The 18,310-nt window shown below is 40.6% G+C and overlaps 1 pseudogene; it reads left to right on the plus strand.

The window, feature by feature from the left end:
• Nucleotides 1-3,188: 3,188 nt before the first annotated feature.
• Nucleotides 3,189-12,038, plus strand: LOC125459759 (chymotrypsinogen 2-like; annotated as a pseudogene).
• Nucleotides 12,039-18,310: the final 6,272 nt, after the last annotated feature.

The following is an 18,310-nucleotide window of genomic DNA, read 5'->3' on the forward strand; positions in this document are numbered from 1 at the left end:
GTGCATCCTCTGCCAGCACAGATACACACAACTTGGTGGCTCCAGCAGCACAAACAGATAGTACAGCATACGGTGAGGGCTATATACCCCCTGAGGACAGGGGCCAGAGCTGGGGACATGGATAGCAGTGGACAGTCCATGTCAGAGGGTGAAGGACACTCCCCATCAGCAGTTCACAGACAGTGCCATAATGCTCTGAGCCACACATATCGTCCCCTGTCCAATGGTGAGTCTGTCCCTGCACAGGTCAGGATAGCGCAGTGTTTGGCAAGGACTTTATAGGTTCCAAAGCCCAGAGGATATCGTGCCAGAAGCAGGATGCGTCAGAGCAAAGAAAAGAGCAGCCTACAGCCCCTCTACTGAAGCCAAAGAGCATGAAAAAGGAATGGAAAGGATGTGAGGAAAAACACCTTGGACGTGCAAAAGGAATCATGAGTGCTTCTTGTGTTGGTGCCGTTTGGGAGATAGAAGGGTGTTTTGGGAACTATTTGTAGTGAGTACCTTTATTTGATTCCCTCTTGACCCTAGTCAATTAAATGCCAATGAATGGGATGGGGCCAACTTTATGAGGAGATAAGCTGTCAAGGTGATTAGTGGCTAGATAACTGTACAGAGGAGTGTTGGCAAAGGGTTGGCATTTGCATGGTGATCTTGATGGGAAGATTTCAATGCTGAATACACACTCCTCAAGCGAGGGGTGTCAGGGTGAGGCCTGTGGCACTATGTTGTGAAGGGCACAAGGAAAGAACAAACATCACGGACACGCTTAATGGAACATACTGGGTGGTACCTGCATATCTGACTAGGCAGTGGAACCTCATTGCAAACAAACCAATGCCTTGCTGTATTGTCCCCCTTGTAGTGCTACAACTCCTGTTGCAACTCTCAAGCGTCTCTGAGGTGGGTTATAAACCAGCTCTTCAACGGGTATTATTATGAATGCAAGGCTTGTTAAGTTGGTTATGTTTTAAACTGTCTCCTCTAATTTAAGGTGAATTTAAGTCTGGAGTGAAGATGATTTGATGATACTAATTCTGCCTGGATCTGCACCCAAATGATCTACATAGCCCATAGAAAATCGGGTTTTTAAACCTGGAGCAAAGAACACAGCTTTCTATAGCTTTCTGAATACAGAGTGACACACAGAGTCAGAGGGGTGGAGAGGGAAATAGAAACAGCTCCTCGTGTAAGAAGCAAAGTAATACAAACTGAGGGCTTTTTTATTGTTAGTCAGCAAGCAGGATGCCGGTAAGAACTGGTTTTGTTTTCAAACAGACAGGATTTGTGGAGAAGTCAAGGATTTGTTGAAGTAGGCCTTACTGCAGGGAACCAGTTCAGGGATACTGCGAAGATGCAGTGGCTTGCCTTTCACAGGACACTGGAAGGCTTGTCTTGTTACGGCAACAAAAGGGAACCTCTGAAGATCCAGGAAAGTTTGGAAGTTAATCTTCATGGCCATGTGGGAGCATGGAGTAAAGTAAAAGCATACAATCCCTCAGCGTGGAAGCAAGCTATTCAGCCTATTACATCCACACCGATCCTTCGAAGTGCATCCAACTCAAACCTCATCCCCTTAACCTGTAACCCTGCATTTCCAACATCCAATCCACCTAACCTGCACATCTTTGGACAGTAGGAGGAAACAGGAGCACACGGAGGAAATCCACATAGACACAGGAGAACGTGCAGACTCCACACTGACAGTCGCCCAAGAGAGTGGAACTGAACCCAGATCCCTGGCACTATGAGGCAGCAGTGCCAGTCACCGTGCCACCCAGCTGTAGAATAATTCAGCTGTGTTTGGTTGATGTCATCACCAACCCAAGGAAACCTAAACAGATAAATAGAAAGCGGAACATAACACCAGCGCTTCACCGGAGGCTCACTGATGATGTTACCTAGAATGGTGACGAAACGTCTGAAAACTAACCTTCTAGCTCAGCAAGCAAACTCACATCCAGAATGTGGAAGCTGTTCTGATTAATATTACTAGCTACTTGAATGGTGATTTGATGGCCAGGAGTGTAGTCTATAATCCCCCCCATGCCTGTGGAAATCCTGTGAGGGAAGGAAAGCCAGAAATTCTTGGGTTTGACTAGCCTCATCTATCTTAATTGATGTAGAGAAAACAAAGCATTGGTCATTTTAGTGATGCAGATATGGGTGGAAAGGGTAGTTAGTTTAGTTGGCTGGATAGCAGGTTTGCAATGCAGAGTGGTGCTAACCTCATAAGTTCAATTTTCACACCATCTGAGGTCACTGTGAAGGACTCCTACTATATCTCTCCCCTTACCTGAGGTGTGTTGATCCTCAGGTTAAGCCACCACCCATTGTCCTTCTCTCTAATGAAGCAGCCCGATGGTCTGGTAAGCCAATGGTGACTTTAGTTATGGGCTGAAGTTGCAATATTCTACCTACATCAGCAACACGTGAGAAGTGGCTGGAGGCTGTGACCCCCTTAACAGATTTGCTGGACACTTCCAGTATTTCAGATCCCAATACTTTATTTTATCATTCCCACTTATTGCTTTAATCTCTCTGGTTCATACAGATTGGTTGGATCACAAATTTAGGAAGTTTAATGTTGTCCAATCAATGGGATACATGTTGGGGAGCTGTTCACATCACAACTTAGTGCATGTAGTGATCAAATCCATCTTTCAGTGAAAGTAAAGGCTCCCGCACTACAGTTGACTTTGCGAACAGAGTGGCCAATCTTCTGCCAGTCGAGCACTGAATGATTTTATGGGATATATTTATCTCAACAAATGTTATTATTAAACTACATCAACTAAGCCCATTGCTCAAGGGTCAATCTGAACAATTTTAAAACCTCTAGCAGCAGCTGGTATTTCTCAGGGTAAGGTGATTAAATAGGCATTTCCTCATTCTGTCACAGTTTTCAAATTAAATTGAGTCATTAGTGGCCATATTCCTGATTGGCAGAGAGCTTCATCTGTGTTCAATATTTCCAGACACAGAAATTAAATTTATCAGGAGGCAGTTATTATTTATATTCCCTGTTTCAACAAAATAGGTGCACTTTTCACATCATTAATTCAATTGGGAAAGAAATGCTGTCAGGTCCACATGGTCATAAAGCTGAGACTTTTATCTATTTGAAAGCCAGCATCATATTGAGGTTATATAATGAGTTAAACTTTAACTCTGAGCCTCAAGCAACAGTGATGGCTTTCCTCTGGCTTCTATCCTGCCTTGCCCTCCTTGGTACAGCTTATGGACAAAGTAAGTTGCTTTTTTGGAGACACTATGATAGCTTTACTGACAGGCATGTTGTTTAAACTAATTCTTTTTTGTGCATCAATTATCTAGGCTGTGGGGTCCCAGCTATCACACCTGTTGTTACCGGGTGTGCGCGGATTGTAAATGGTGAAAATGCTGTCCCAGGCTCCTGGCCCTGGCAGGTCTCCATGCAGGTATGTATACAGTTAGAAATTGACACAGCTCTGAATGAGCCAAACACACCATCTTCAATGACAGATTTTATATACGAAATGGCCAGCAATATTAGTCATCTCTGATGGTTTCAGTCTGCTTCTGATCACAAGCTCACTACCAGGCACTCCAATATTGATCAACATTATTAAATAATTCTCTGTCGTATCTGATCCCCATAGATAGCAATAATTAGTTTTAAAAATGACATACAAACTTCCAATTAATACAGGATTTCATGTTTCAAGGTTTTACTGTAACAAAAGAATGAAAACATCTCTGCCTAAGCACCATTTTTATAGACAACATACACATTAAATCACAGAACAGAACTTTTTAACTTCCAGCAAAATTGAAAATCTCTCTATTGTGCATGCTTCACACTATCCTATAAGTAAATATTCAATTCTCCCAGATTCAGTCTGAAATGATTGCTTGCTCCTGAGAGTTTGCTTCTGTCTTTTCCTTTCTCAGCCCACGAGTTGTTAATTTCAAAACTGTTTCTCACAATGAGTCTTTCTTCCCCATGAAAATTCATTCCCTTGAACAGGCCAGGTAAATCTTCCAGCCTTGTTTTCACTCCTCACAAATTTGAGCTTTGGCTTATAGTTTCCCCCTACATCAGATCCTAGCAAACTAATCTGTCTGGTAGTTAGTGATATTGTAGAAAAGGTATAACCCACAATATTGCAGGTTCTTTTGTATCCAACATTTGTCAAAGTCCATCACAATGACAATGTGAATCATGTGGGGCTCGAATGCAGGTAGGAAAACTAATCAACTATTCCTTAGTCCCTGTCTATTCAATCATGGAATTAAACAGACAAGTTAAAGCATAACAGTCTACAACCAGCCATTTTCAGCACCCTCCTGGGCTTGAGGAACCTAGCAATCCATCCAGTAGAAATGAAGTGGCTAGTGCCATTGCCTCTTATTGTGAACACCTTATCCCTTCTTCTCTGTAAAACAATCTGAGCATTCTGTTAATCTTTAATATCCCTGAAAACCCCTCACCTCGCCACCCTGAGGCCTGGCGTCAGTCTCAGTCAAACTTTACCACAGGTCACCCGATCTCCTTGTCCTAAAATAAAGATTGTTCCAAAACATAATCATTTTACAAACCTTCCCTGCAAGAAAGCAGAAAGTATGTTAGTGTGTGTGGCTCAATGTGTTACCGTGGCTGTCATGTTTGACTAGCTGACAGTGATGTGTAAACTGTGAGATGTGGTTTTAAGGCTTACAGCGACGCTAATTAGTTGAGGGTCTGGTAAAACTAATGAATATCTATTTGGAGTTCTGATTGCTGGAGAACTGCACTGTGGTGAATTGAGCAATGTCTGAAGCTAGAACAATAACACTTATCACCCTAACATAAGTGTTCTTAAATAAACTGCATCTTTTTAATCAGGTACAGGTTAGTTGCGCATCCCAAACCCCGCACCACTTTCCTGGGAACCAGATTTAGTCCTTGCCCCTATAAATTTGAAGGCTTTAAATGGGCAGAAAGGTACAGTGTAACAATTCCTTTCAGCATTATGTGATACGATGCTCCCTAAATTCAGTTCTAATACCACCTAAACTGGGATTACTCTGTGAAATGGACAGCAATTTGGAGTTAGATGTATAAACCCAGAAGCTACTGCCAATAATTCCTCACTCCTCTGAACACACTGTCTTGTTGTCCTTGCAGATAAAAATCAATTAAAAATCTCTGTTTGGAGACCAAACTCTATTTTACATATAGGAATCTTTATTTGGTAGTACACTTATTCAAATTCCAAGTTCTTGTTTCAGACTGTACTTTTTGCTCCCTATTATTTCCATTTTTTTGTGTCTTCTGACATGAAGACAGATATAATGTATTTTATACTGAGAGGTACATATATTATGTTTTATGTCTCTTGTTAATTTATTCTCATATTGTCTTTTCACCTTCCTTTTTTTGGTCCTCCTCTGCTGAATTCTAAAATCCTCAGGCTTACTACCCTTTTTAGTAACATTACATGGGGCTTGTGTTCCTTAAATATATGCATATTTGCTGCAAATTATATATTATTTATTTAAATGCTAGCTATTATTTCTGTGATCCTATCTCAGAATGTGGTTTTCCCAATATACCTTGGCTAACTGTTCCCTCACGCCACATAACTTATTGTTTGTAGACTTAAGAGTTTCGGACTTTACCAAATCACTATCAAACTTGAAATAAAATTTTATCATATTATGGTCACACTTTGCAAAAGGCTATTTTACTACAAGTTTGCGAATTAATTTTGCTTGTTGTACAATAATAGATCCAAAGCAGCCTGTTGCCCCTTTAATCCTTAACATTATGATTTAAAAAGCTATCTTCTATACATTCCATAAACTCATCCTTCACAATAATACTGAAAATTCAGTTTACCCATTCTATATGATGAATAAAGTCTTGTATGATCCTACACATCTCTAATCAATTCTGTGATAACAAAGTGTGGAGCTGGATGAACACAGCAGGCCAAGCAGCACCTTAGGAGCACAAAAGCTGACGTTTCGAGCCTAGACCCTTCATCAGAGAGGCCCGTCTGATGAAGGGTCTAGGCCCGAAACGTCAGCTTTGGTGTTCCTGAGATGCTGCTTGGCCTGCTGTGTTCATCCAGCTCCACACTTTATCTCAGATTCTCCAGCATCTGCAGTTCCCAATATCTCTGATCAATTCTGTTCCTTGCTGTTCCCACACAAACTAATTCTCCTTCTTGATTTTTCAAATTTAGATCCCTCCCCTTTTCTCTTTTTATCCCATTCTTTACCATTAGAGCTACTCCACCACCTTTTACGTGTTGTCCACATCTTCAGCAAGTTACTATCCGGGAGTATTTGTTTCCGAAACCTAGACAGTTATAGCAATCATGTCGTTTTAATGACCATTAGATCATACCTATGACCTTCTATCAGTTCTAATTCATCTAGTTTATTGTGAACGTTTTGCACATTCAGATATTATGGATTGTTTTCTAACTCTCCCCAGTGCCACCTTAGTCACTGATGCCCTGTTACTTTTGTTGTTCTCACAGTTCTCTCCTGACCCACTCTACATATTTGTACCCAAATGGGTGACACTTTGGGTACGAGTCAGAAATCTCAGTTGATGGTGTTGGGTTTTGCACCGCAATAGGCAAAGGAAATTTTTCCTTTTGATTTTTGCTTTTTCTCAATTGAATTTTCTCTCTGACCAATAGGACACCACTGGTTGCCACTTCTGTGGAGGCTTCTTGATCAATGAAAACTGGGTGGTGACAGCAGCCCATTGTGGCATGAGGTAAGAACTATGCTCACTTATATTATTCTTCAGAATCAATATTAATAATACAAATGGATTTAAGACCCTTGGTCTAAGTAACATGTTGTTTTCACACAGTACAAGTAACCTTGCAATCCTTGGAGCTTTCACTAAATGTTCATAAAAAGAACACACCCAGATTATGAGGATTGAAAAGGTACCTAAAGATGCTCTGGCATTCTCATGGAATATTACTTGTGAATTTTATATTCAGTTTGGGGTACTGTTATTGAACTAAAACGCCGTTTGATACATGTTCAAATTCCCGAGAATCAAACTTTATTTTTAATAAAATCTGTAAATAAAAAGCTGATGACAGTAAAAGTGACCACAAATCTGCCAGATTGTTGTAAAACCCATTGGTTTATTAATATCCTTAAGGGAAGGAAATGTCTCAGCCTTATGCAGTGCTGCCTTAACGTGGTTTGTCTCTTAACCACCTCCACTGTGGCCTAGGAATCCACTTAGTTTTCTCAAACAGAAGAAGCCCCGCCACCAACTTCTCAGGGAAATGAGAGAGATACAAAATAATAATACAAATAACTTTCCTGGTTCCTGGAATGCATTACACAATTAAAGTGCACGATCTCTTCAAACTCTACGGAAACCAAACAGAAGCGTTTCTAGTATCACATGTGACTTCCATAGTTACCTTCTTTTTTAGATTTACTCCTTAACTGAGTAAATCATAGAATCCCTACAGTGCGGAGCAGGCCATTCAGCCCATCGAGTCCACACCAACCCTCTGAAGAGCATCCTACCCACACCCCTACTCTATCCTGTAACCCTGCATTTCCTGTTGCCAATCCACATGACGTACATATCCTTCGACTGAGGGAAGAAACTGCAGCACCCAGATGAGCCCCACACAGACAAAGGAAAATGTGCAAACTCCACGCAGACATTGCCCAAGGGTGGAATCAAACCTGGATCCCTGGTGCTGTGAGACAGCAGTGCCAACCACTGAGCCACTGTGCTGCCCAGTGCACCCTCACATCTTGGCTCATGTTTGTGAAATGATTAGTTTCATCATGTGTTGCATAATTATAATGCTATTATTTCCACTTCTATTTTGCATTAGTTTGCAAAGCTAAATCAATAGGTTATTCTAACACCGGAATACCACAGCTTGTTTTACCATTTATCTAGATAAAGGAAAGTGCATTCGGATTTTATGAAGGTTACCTTCCCTTTAACAGATACGTCCAGAGATTGCTAATGTGATTAGTTATATCGTATGGGTGTCAGTCATTCTGTATGTATTGCACTGATGTATATGTAACCTCTCGCAGTGTGCTGACCATGGATTAAACCTGTAATTGCTCAAGGGAAATAAACTGGATTAATTTGTCACAAGCCAAAACTAAAATGATTCCGTTACTTGCAAGAAACAAGGTCTACATGTAATTTAATGAAAAATGTTGTAACAAAGCAAGATGGGTATTGTCTTAGTGGTATTTCCAACCACCAGTGTTTGGAAGAACAACATTGGACGCGATGGCCTAGCAGTATTACCACTGGGCTATTAATCCAGAGACCCACATAATGTTCCAGGGACCCTGGTTCGAATCCCACCACGACAGATCTAGAATTAAGAGTATAATAATGACCATAAATCCATTGTCAATTGTCAGGAAAAAAAATCTGGTTCATTAGTGACCTTTAGACACGGAAGCTACCAGCTTTACCTGGTCTGGCCTACATGTGACTCCAGACTGACAGCAATGTGATTGACTCCTAACTGCCCTCTGTGTAATTAGGGACTGGCAATAGATACTGGTCTAGTCAAAGGTGACTTCATCCAGTGAATGATTTTTTCAAAAAATCGGTCAAAATTTCAGCGCAGGTTCTTTCTGTTCTGCACCTTTAACAGCCTCAAAATATTCTCAACACTGAACAAAATCCAAATTGATACTTATGCTAAAAATTTGCAATAAAAATGAACATAAAGTACTGGAACCATCAGAAAACTCCTGAATCCGCAGAGAACTGAAACATTAATCTTTTCCTTTTCTCTATTGAGGCTGCAAAGCTCTTTTGAAGCTGATAATGAGCAATGTGGACTCAAATAAATCCCAAACTGATCAGAAACAGTCCAAAAAGATTTTTACCTCCCAAATGAATGTGATAATTCCATTAACTATGTAAAATTAAGTTTTAAATTTAATGATGGAAATAGCCTCTTAATGTTGTAAAGAAGGAACTAGATAAAGTTCTCAGGGCTAAAGGGATCAAAAAGAATAGGGAGGAAGTAAGAACAGTGTATTGAGTTGGATAATCAGCCATGATTATATAGAATGGCACGGCATGCTCAAAAAGGCCTGCTTATATTTTCTATGTTTCTCAACACACCACAATAAATGCTCCAGTCAGACCAGCACAGGGTTTCAAAGGAGATTTAGAAAATCTGTTTGGACTGAAATATGTTGCAAAAAACTAGATTTCTCTTGGAAGATTCGGCATCATTCTGTGCTGTGGCCACATCAATGCATAAAGAACGTAAAGCAATAGATTTAGCACCACCGGTGAACCTGACAGCAGTCACCAGGTATTTCTTCAGAGTTATTGTCACTCAGCTCTGCAACATTGTTACAATCTCATTGACCTTGCAAAAGAAATTTGGAGAGGGGACAGTAGTTCCAGCAAAGTTGCAGTAACTGAGCTAATTTACCTACCGTTAACCAAACTTGAGAGAAAATATTCTTCCTTCTGCATAACAGGATGTCTCCGATGATTTCAAACTGACTTTTGCCTTCTCTGTTCACAGGTCATTACTCATCCCGACTGGGATCCATACAATATCAACAATGATGTGACACTGGTGAAGCTTGCCTCCTCTGTCAAATTTAACCCCCCGCATTTCCCCCGTTTGCCTCTCAAGTGTTGCCGCCAACTTCCCAGGGTGCAAGATGTGCATCATTTCAGGTTGGGGCCTAACTCAGTCTACTGGTATGGAACCTTAGTATTTACTTTCCAAATAAACTATTGCCTGCATTAGACCACTGTTGGTAGATTGAAGTGTAAGTTATCAGAAATGCAAAAGATCCATTCTACATCGATTACATTAATATAACAATAACATGCCTTTCTACGCACTTATGGCAGTCAAAAAGGCAGGATTTTTGTGCTAGAGAAGTGAACACTGGAGAAATGATGTGGATTGGGAGCTTAGAGCCAACAATGGCTGAAGGCATAGCTGTCACAGACAGCGTGAAGGACAGACAGGGCAGGAGAAGCTAGAAGGAAAAGATATCTTGAGCTACGTTATGGGTAGTCTGAGTTGCAAGTGAGACAAAAGAGTTGATGTCAAGAAGAGGACGCGATGAAGGTTGTCGAAGCAAGAAGGGAGGTAAGAAGGTAGAGAAGCAAAGAAGGCAGATACAATTTAGTGAGTAGAGTGAGATAGAGGATACAAAGGCAAGTGTTGGAGAACTGGAAAATAGAAGCAGAAATACAACCTGGGGAGGATCATCTAGGTGGAAAGGAGTGAGCATGTGCAGGGATTTGAAACTGAGTCCTAGAACAATTCTATGGGACATAACAAGACCATAGAGCTTTTGTGCTCCTGAGATGCTGCTTGGCCTGCTGTGTTCATCCAGCTTCACACTTTGTCATCTAAGACCATAGATCTTGTCAAGCACAGACTTCAAGCTGTGAAAATTTTGTTTCGAGAAATGAAGTTACCAATGGAACAGTGGTTCAAAGGCAATGCATAACAATTGGTTCCTGTCTTTAGCACAAAACACCTTCTCAAATATTAGCTCTTTCCATTTTGAACGTTGGTAGGTCCAGAATTCAAGGGCATTAACTCACTTACACCAGTTGTAATTGAGATTGCAGGATTTTTCTTTACCAGTTTGACTCAGAAGTATCAGAAAGTAAATCTTGAAAATTGAAACATGGTAAAGATATTTTTAAATTAATTCACGGGATGTGAGCATCACTGGCTGGCTAGTATTTATTGCCCATCCCTAGCTGCCCTTGAAAATGCAATGGTGAGGTGCCTTCTTGAAGTGCTGCAGTTTATTTACATATATATTTATTTACTAATTTCAATATCTTAATCCTATCTGATCCAAAAGCAAACAGACCTGAGTATTTCAGTTCATGAGTCACTAAGAGCTAGGATTCAGATGTAACAAGCAATTAAGAAGGCAACTGATATGTTGGCATTCATTGCAAGAAGATTTGCGCACAGGAGTCAAGACGTCTTGATGCAATTGTATAGAGCCTCAGTGAGACACACCCAGATTACTGTGTCCAGTTTAGGTCTCTTTATCTCAGGAAGGATGTTTATAGAGAGATGCAATGGAGGTTCACTAAGCTAATCCATCAGAAGGTGGAATGTCTCAAGAAGACAGGTTGGAGAAATTGGATCTGTATTCTCTAGGGTTTTGAAGAATGAGAGGTGATCTCATCGAAAATTACTAAATTCTTACAGGGTGTGACACGATGGATGTGGTTAAAATGTTTCTCCCGTCTGAGGATTATAAAACTAAGGGACATAGTCTCACGATAGGGGACAGGCCATTTAAGGCTGAGATGTGAAGGAATTTCTTCACTTAGAGGATGGTGAATCTTTGGGATTCTCTGCTCCAGAGGGTAATTGAGAATATTCAAGTCAGATGTCGAAAGACTTCTGGAAACTAACAATTTCAAGGGATATGGAGATAGTGGGGAAGATGATTAGCCAAGAACTGTTTCATTGGTGCAGCAGGCTTGACAGACTGAATAGCCTATTTCTGCTCCTTCTTCCTTTGCTCTTTTGCTTATGGTTTCATCATTTTACAAGACCCTGAATACTTAGGGTCACCTCAAATAATTCTAGATAATCTAACTACATATTAAGAGCTCTTTTTTTTTAATCTTCAGCAAGCAACACTCCGTGCCAACTGCAGTAGACAGCTCTTTCTCTCCTTACTACTAACGAGTGTCAGAACTACTGGGGCAACAAAATCTCAAACATGATGGTTTGTGCTGGTGCTGCTGAGGCTACCTCTTGCACGGCATGTGTAGCATGTCATGCACAAAATATTGCACCTCATTAAATCATTCCTAATCTGTAACAATTTTGTTGAATTGGTCTGTTCTCTTCCGACAGGGTGACTCAGGGGGACCGCTTGTCTGCAAAGATAGAAGAACCTGGTATCTGGTGGGCATCGTTTCCTGGGGCAGTGGTTATTGCTCCACCCGAATCCCTGTTGTCTATGCCCAGGCGACTGAGTTCCACTCCTGGATTGTGCTGACAATTGCTGCCAATTAGAGGAACTCAAGTCACAATTGGATTGCTCCTGAAGTAAAGAACTTGAAAAAGTTAATGTCAATTGTCTATTTATTCCATCTTCTCAGAACTTGAAAGAGGATCAGCCTGTTACATGAGGCTGGAATAGGAGAAACAAAATTTTTATCATCACCCTTTCACCTCCACAACTTGGGTCAGGCCTTTCTTTCTAACTTTTTACCTCACAAGTTGATCTCTATAGAGTTTATCATGTCATAAAATACTGTCTAACATTCAGACAGAGGCTAATGTCTTAAACAGTATTTTATGACATGATAAACTTTGGCAGTCATGTATAAACTTTGAATATTGATATTAATTTTATTATTTACAAACGTCATTTCCATTACCTCACACTCCAGTTTCTATGCATTGAGAAATATGTAGAAACAATATATTTGAAGGCCTGCATTTAACAGACACCAGGACAGAAGGTCCCAACTGCCTGTTAAATGCAGCCATCAAAGCTTTTTTTTCTAATATAACTTATTCAATCCAGCTAATAACAACCTAAGCGCAATCTTCCAAAACTGGGGACCATTGTCATTACAAATGCATTGCATATCATACAGTTGGCACAACGACACTAAGTCAGGCTAGGTGAGTTAATCACTTGCTGCAAAAAATCAGACTATGAACAGTTACAAAAACTTTATCATCCAGGACCTTGACTTGTAAAAACAATTAAAATTCCTTTGACACTTTCAAAATTAAGAACAAACGTCATTTGAAAGCCTCCACTTACAAATGTCTTCTGTGCCATCTTGTCAGTGCAGAGAGGGGTGAGCCATGGTCAGCGTGCTTCCTGCTTGTTGTTTGCATTAAATGCCCTCAGAGACTGGACTTTTTTTAAAAGCTGTTGTATATCATTTACAAATATATCTGTGAAATATTTTGGGAAACATTCCTTCTGATCATATTATTGTTATGAAATAACTATTTGTTCAGAAAAATTATAATTTTCACTCATAATTTCCACTTGGATTGGGCCTCTCCAAGTTTAGCCAGTTGAGGCTTTATCATTAAAATGCACTATTTAAAAAAATTTAGCTGAAAAATCCGTCACAAAAACAAGATAAATACCTTCCATAAAAAGGCAATTAGCGAAAAAAAGAATTTCACTCATTAAGATCTACAATCTTTCAGCAAATAGTAAATGAAGATTAAGCCAGTTTGTTTTTCCATTTCACAAAATAACTTGTTTCTTTCCACTTTATTTCACAGAAGCAGTTTTATGATCCAGTGCTGTGCACTTCTGTACATGGCACCTTCATTAAATTCTGCGAGAAATGGCCAGCAACAAAATGACTCGCAACTAAATTATTGCCCCAACTTGAGTGCCCACACTCCTCTTGAGACTCGTCGACATTCACATAACATCCTAGCCCAAGACACCTAAAAATATTCAGAATTAAAACATATTACTTTGTATTTGCCTACAAGCCCCATTGTAAACCTCATGGATTCAACTCCTTCAGATTCAGTTATTAAATGCATTGTTCAGTGCAGGACTCAATCATACAAATCAAGAAGGGTCCAGATTCAATGTTCAATCTTTGCTGATTCACTCCTGAACTCAATACCTCTGGTTCAGGGAAGGGAAAATTTATCTAGATTTCTTATCCTATCACAATTCCAATCCATCCATGCCTTTGTAATTCCTGTATAGGGGACATGATGAGAAGACAGGATCAGGACTGAATATGATGTCCACTATTGCCAAATAGCTGGCTTTTCTTTATTCATTCATGGTATATGGATATCTTTGAGTTCAGCCAGAATTCATTGCCCCATCTGTAATTGCCCTAGAAAATGTGATTGTGAGCTGCCTTCTTGAACCTCTGCAGTTCTTCTATGTGGGGTCTTCTAGATGGTAGAGGTCAAGAGTTCAGAAGATGCCATCAGAGGAGCTTTGGCGGGTTACTACAGTGTATCTGATACATACTGCTGCCAGTGTGTGTCAGTAGTTGAAGGGAGTGAATGTTGAAGCTTGCAGTTTGGGTGCCAATAAAGTGGGTTGCTTTGCCCTGCCTGACATCAAACTTCCTAAGTATTATTGGGACTGCACCTATCCAGGCAAATGGAGGGTGTTCCATCACACTCCTGGCTTGTGCTTTGGAGATGGTGGGCAGGCTCTGGGGAGTCAGGAGGTGAGTTAGTGCTGCAGGATTCCCAGCCTCTGACCTGGTCTAGTAGGAATCATCTCGGAGGACAACGGCAGCAGATTCTTAGGAACACTGCCAGCCTCAAGTTTCCTTCCAGGTCACACACCCACAATTCCTTCAAAGCTGTTGTGTCAAAATCTTGGTCCTGATTTCATAGCAGAGTGGACATCCCTACACCCTACAGCGGTTCAAGAAGGCAGCTTATAATCTCACTCTCCAGGGCAAATAGAGATGGGCAATGAATGCTGGCCTAGCCGGCAACCACCACGCACTACAAATTAATTTTAAAGAACCTGCTATTTATATGGCCAGTCCAGTCCAGTTTCTGGTCAATGGTAACTCCCAAGACATGGCAGTAGGGATTTCAGTAATGGCAATGCCATTGAATGTCAAGGAATAATGGCTATACTCTCTCTTGTTAGAGAGGGACATCACCTGACATTTCTGTAGGGTAAGAGCTACTTGCCAATTATCAGTCCAAGCCTGATGTTGGTCAAGTCTTGCAGCATATGTACACAGACCGCTTCAGTATCTAAGGAGTGCTGAATGGAGCTGAACATTGTGCAATCATCAGTGACCATCCTCGTTTCTGATATTATGATGGAGGGAAGGTCATTGAAGCAGCTGTAGATCTTTAGACTGATGTGCACTGCTTTACACCAACACAGGGTGATGCTGCCCTATTCTGGATTCCTCCACTTTAGGAAATAGTTTCAATTTATTCTATCATTGTCTTACATAAGAACATAAGAAACAGGAGCAGTATCAGGCCATCTGCGACCTGTTGAGCCTGCTCCATTATTCAATAAGATCACAGTTGGTCTTTTTGTGGACTCAGCTCCACTTACCTGCCTACTCTCCATAATCCTTAAACCCTTTACTGTTCAAAAATCTATGTACCATTTGCCTTAAAAACATTTAATGAGGTAGCTTCACTGGGCTGGGAATTCCACAGATTCACAACTCAGTCATAAACCTGCTCCCCTTATTCTGAGGCTACACCTCCTATTTTCGGTTTCACCCACCAGAAGAAAGAATCTCTCTACTAGTACCTTATGTGTTCCCTTCATAATTTTATGCTTCTATAAGATCCCCTCTAATTCTTCTAAATTCCAATGAATATAGTCCCAGTCTACACATTATCTCCTCATAAGCCAACCCTCTCTATTCTGGAATCAACCTTGTGAGCATCCTGAGCACCCCTTCCAGTGCCAGTCCATCCTTTCTCGAGTATGGAGACCAAAACTGTACATGGAACTCCAGGTGTGGCCTCACTAGCACCCAATACAGCTGCAGCATAGCTTCCATATTTTTAGACTCCATCCATCTAGCAATGAAAGACAACATTCCATTTGCCTTCTTAATTACCTGCTACACTTGCAATGCAACTTTTTGTAATTCATGCACAAGGGTATCCAAGTCCTTCTGTGCAGCAGCATGCTGCAATTGTTCACCATTTAAATAACAACTAATCTGTCGTATAAGAGATTACCAGCCAAGTCTGACAATCTGACACCATCATGGACCTGTCTCTAAACTGGGGTAAAAGGTATCGTTCTGGTGAATCTTCAATACACCCATTCTAAGGCTAATATCTTGCTCCTAGAGTGTAAAGTCCAGATCTGAATGCAGTACTCCAGACACCAGCTGACCAGAGCTCTGAACAGTTGTAACATAACATCAATGCATTTACATTCCTGTCTGTTGAGATTATGGTTGAGATTCCAGTAGCCTTTTAAATAAATATTTACACCTTGCTTTCACTGTTTACTGACTGCCGAACATAGACCCTTAAAACTCCCCACACACTCTCCCTCAACTTTCCCACAGTTTCTAGATTCTCACTATTTAGAAAATACTCTCTTCCATTCCAGTAAACTTTGCACTTCCCACATTGAGCTCCTTCTGTTTTGGCCATTCATAATCTATCATTTTTGTTAAAAACCTTTTGCTCCCACTACTCTACTCATGTTAAATAATAACTTTTTCCATGTAAAGTTTAATTTCTATGTCATAAGATACATCTAGTGTTTGACCAATATATCTTGATTAATTATTAAGCTGGTTTTATCAGGAACAAAACCTTTGATGCCCTTGTTCTGTACAATTAATGGTGGGAAAAGGAGAAGCTGATGCATTGACCATGGCACAGATTTTCTGTATTTCTCGCAGACTCTTTAACAGCTGCTTTACATTGATAAAAGGTTCTATTTTTTTCAGTTGTGTAGCTATCCTTTCATGTGCTTGAACTGCTAAGTGTAAATGCATATGTTTTATTAAGGCTGATATACATAATATATACATATGTTAAGACACAAAGACTGAAAAACAACATTATAGATATATGTTCAAAGGAAAATAAAAGTCATGAAATAAAAGTCCAGAACTGCAACTGCAAATACTTATAAATAAATATAAGGCTGAAGCATTCATGGCAAACTTCAGCCAGAAATGCCTAGTGGAAGATCCATCTCAGCCTCCTCCTATGGTACCCCAGCATCACAGATCCCACTCGTTCGCCAATGCAATTCACTCCATATCAAGAAACAGTTGGAGGCACAGGATACTGTAAAGGTTATGGGCCCAGACAACATTTCAGCAATTGTACTGAAGACTTGAGTTCCAGAATTTGCTGGTTCTCTGGCCAAGCTTTTCCAGTACAATTACAACACTGGCATCTACCAGACAATGTGGAAAATTGCCCATGTGTATCCTATACACAAAACGCAGGACAAATCCCAACCTAATCAGTTACAGTTTAACCTCAATCATCTGTAAAGTGAACGGAAGGTGTCACCAACAATGATATTAAGCAGCATTTGCTCAGCGATAACCTGCTCAGTGATGCGCAGTTTCGGTTCCACCTGGGCCACTCAGCTCCTGATCTCATTACAGCCTTGGCTCAAGAGCTGAATTCCAGAGGTGACGTGAGAGTGACAGCCCTTGACAACAAGGTTGCAATCAACCCACATTAGCATGAAGGAGCCCTAACAAAACTGGAATCAAGTATTAGGGGGCACGCTTTCCACTTGTTGGACTCAAACCTGGCACATAGGAAGATGGTTTGGATAGATGGAGGTCAGTCATCTCAGCTCCAGGGCATCAGACACATGGGGACACCACCATGCAAATGTTCCCCTCCCGGATTCTCACCATCCTGACTTGGAAATATATCATTGTTCCTTCACTGTTGCTGGCATATGATGGCATTGTGGGTTAATCTACCGCACGTGGACTGTGGTAGCTCAAGAAGGCAGATCAGCACCACCTTATCAAGGGCAACTAGGGACAGGCAATAAATGCTGACCAGCTAGCGATGCTCACATTCCAAAATAGATGGCATGCAAAGTGGTAAGAGGCAAGCAATTTCCAAGTATAATGGATGAATACACATGTGCACTGCATATTTCCCAAGTTAAAGAAGCTCATTTGAAAAGTGACCAAATTTCAAAGCACTTTGTGGTAATCATGAAAGGCACGATAATAAGGCAAGGCTTCCCTTCAGGTGGAAAACACCAGTTCATGGTGTTATTTCCTTGTAACTGCAGTTTCATTCACCTGCCTCTGGATCAGTTCCCATCACCTTGCCCTGGTTGTAAGTAACCCCTACAATTTTTCTTCTAACTCCTAAATTACAAGTTGTATTGCATTATTTTCATCATGACCAGCCCTCAGCACTTGTTTTTGGTGTTCTCATGAGCCATTTTCTTTCCCAACTAGTTGTCATGATTGTAACATTACATAAGTATTATCATAGCTTTGTCTTAGAAAATCTGAGGATCAATTTAGTAATAGACTGATCCTAAAGTGGCCCCACATTTAATTACCTCATTATTGGCTTTTCTAAATTCCAAAATGTGCATTAAACTGGATCAAAATAGCAGCTGAGCACTCTATTTCATCACTGCACCCAACATGCAACTTTAAGTATTTTCAGTTTAACCCATGATTCCATGGGTTTCCATGGGTAACAACTGGACATAACAACATAAAATCCCTGGGAGATAATTTGCCAGTGTGCATCACGAATGAGTCTTGAGGCATTGCAAGATATAGATGCCACCAACTTAAGAGCATTTGGCTCATTGT

This window comes from Stegostoma tigrinum, chromosome 16 (genome assembly GCF_030684315.1).
Source record: "Stegostoma tigrinum isolate sSteTig4 chromosome 16, sSteTig4.hap1, whole genome shotgun sequence".
Lineage (NCBI taxonomy): Eukaryota > Metazoa > Chordata > Chondrichthyes > Orectolobiformes > Stegostomatidae > Stegostoma > Stegostoma tigrinum.